The sequence below is a fragment of the Chrysochloris asiatica genome, unplaced genomic scaffold, assembly GCF_000296735.1.
Source record: "Chrysochloris asiatica unplaced genomic scaffold, ChrAsi1.0 scaffold00043, whole genome shotgun sequence".
Taxonomy (NCBI): Eukaryota; Metazoa; Chordata; class Mammalia; order Afrosoricida; family Chrysochloridae; genus Chrysochloris; species Chrysochloris asiatica.
The window spans coordinates 13,128,874-13,131,682 of record NW_006408561.1 but is presented as its reverse complement, the minus strand read 5'-3'; positions in this window follow the sequence as shown (position 1 = coordinate 13,131,682).

Here is a 2,809-nt window from a genome sequence, read left to right as displayed (position 1 = left end):
TGACCTTAAGGTTCACAGCCCGGTTCATAACCACTACGCTATGGTGTTGGAGGAAAATATTAAAAGTACCATGCACTGACAAAAAAAACCCAATCTGTGTTGGAAGAAGTACAGTCAGAACGCTCCTTGGAAGCCAGGATGGCCAGATTTTGTCTCTCATACTTCAGATATATTATCAGGAGGGACCAGTATCTAGAGAAAGACATCATGTTTGGCAAAGTGAAAAGGAAGAGGAAAATATGAATTGGAACAGTGGCAGCAGCAATGTGCTCAAACATAGCATCGATAGTGAGGTTGGCGCAGGACTGGGCAGTGTTTCATTCTGTTATGCATAGGGTCTCTATGAGTTGGTACCGAGTACCTAACAACAATAACAAGCCTATAAGAGTATGGCCTCTCCTCCTCCAGGGATTAATCCTGCCTAGGGTGGCGGTTTGCGCAGTTTCTGTTGACCATGTAACCTTTGCTACTGTGCATGTCTGTGAATGCTCATTCATGATATCCAGGTTTTTAATAGTAGGCATCCGAGGTAACAGATGCTAAGTATATTATAATGACCCCGCCTACATCATAGGTTGTTTAAGGAAATGATTTTTGTCTTTCTGTGCTTGCATGCCTAGGTGATAACCAGGCATGTTCGGATCCTTGTGATTATGTGTTCAACTATTTGATTGTGTTAGAGATGTTTTGGGGGCTGTCCCCAGAGAGGGAGGACCTAAGATTATGGGGAGGACAAGGAAGCCATTATGGGAGAGGCTCAGGGGTCCTAATATGTCAAAGACATAATAGGGTTTGACCCATTGGTCTTTAGGTTAACACAGGAGCTCTTTAATCACTGGTTACCTAGAGGTTACAAGACAGAATGCTAACTTCAAGGTCAGCACTTTGAAACTACCATCCAGAAGTTCTTCAGGAGAAAGATGAGGCTTTCTGCTCCTGGAAAGTTTTACAGCCTCAGAATCTCTATGTAGGGTCTCTGTGAATGGAATTGACTCTATGACGCACTACCATCACACGTGTATTTTAGTACTTTCTTTTCTTTTGCTTTTCATTTACTCTTTTTTCTTGTTTCTGTTGCTATGGTGTGTCATCAAATGAGTTTCAACTCAGAGAGGCCCAAAGTAGTTGAACTTCCCGTTATAGTAACCTAAGCTGTCATTCTTACAGGAGCAAGTCTTTTCTCTTCTAAAGCCTCTGGTGGGTTCAAGTGCTGAACTTTCAGTTAGTAGTCAAACACTCAAACCATTAATCCATTAGGGCTCCTTGATGTGTCATATATTTTGCTTTTATTAATAATATTTCTTTTGCATTGTACTTTACTAATTAGAATGAGCTATCCTATGGAGTTCTAGTATGGTGCCATACCATGAACACTGGATCTCAAAGTCAACTTGAACTGCAAAGTAGGTGGTTCAAACTCACCAGTCGCTTCTTGGAAACCCTACAGAGAATCGTTATGAGTCTCAAGCAAATCAACTTCACTTAAAAACAACAGCAACATAACTTTATCATGTTTCTATCTTGAAGGCCATTTTATAAGCCAAAATGCCTCCCCAAAACTTTACCATGGAGTAGAATTGTTGATCTGAATTTTTTATAACTAGTTTTTATAAAACTCTAATATTATCTTTCTCAACAGTAAACATTGCATTGGATTAAATGGTTGTCTTTCAGTAGATCATATTATTATGCTTATCATTAAGCTTTTTAAACTTACTTAGTATGATGACCTATATTAAATCTTCCAATAATTTCATTAATCTCTTTTTCATTTCATAAAACTACATGATAATGCTGACTTTTAAAATACACTATTAAATGTTATTTCCTAATTTTTATTTGACTTTCACATTTTATCCCAAAGATATCTAGTTTGTCTGAAACTTTTATTTCCAGGCTACTATTGTAATTCTTAAAATCTATAATATTTGCTTCTTACACATAATTGGATAGGTGTTGAGTTATTCTTGTATTCTATAGCTTGCTATTTGTGATTGTTTACAGTTAAAACTATATGAACACAACAAATTTTGCAAAATAATCCCTTGACATTTTTTCAATGTCTTTGTTTGTTATTGGGTCTTATTCAAATTTACTGCTTTCTGTTGAGTCAATTTTGGTAATTTCTAGTTTTACAGAAGCTATCCATTTTTATTGAAAATGGTATCTTATTGGCACATGGACAATATTTTCTAAAATTTTCCCTTACAATTAACTCTGTTTTACCCTAGTGGTTGTCACATTCTGTCAAATATCATTGTTGTCTCATTTTTCCCCTTTGGGCATTATGTCGATTAAACCAAATGAAAACAGAATCATCTTTAACCTTGCCCAAAGAATTTTACTATATTTGGTAAAAAGATAGAGAACGTACATTATTCTCAATTCTCTTAGTCAGTCCAAGTATTGACAGAATCTTCTGATCTTAACGTGGAAGTTAGACTCATTTTTTTTGACATCTCACATTCTTCTTGATTCTCAGTAAGTACAACATTTGGAAAACAAAAAGTTCTTTGTGCTGGACTTGGATAATAAGGACAAAGAAGTTCAGTAGACGTAAGGCTGATTCATGCAACTCTTGAGATTTTACAAAGTCAGTCCACAGTAGCTAAAGCCATTCTACAATAAAAAAAAATTGATTCCTTGTTGTAAATGTGTGCATCACGGCTGTACTCTTTCCAGTCCTGCTCCCCGTCTCTTATCGTTTTATCTGATATGGCATCTTTCTAACATAATTATCATCCATCTTGCTGTCTATTGCCCATTTGTTTTCTCTCTCTGTTTATCTGCCCATCTTTCTGGTTAGTCT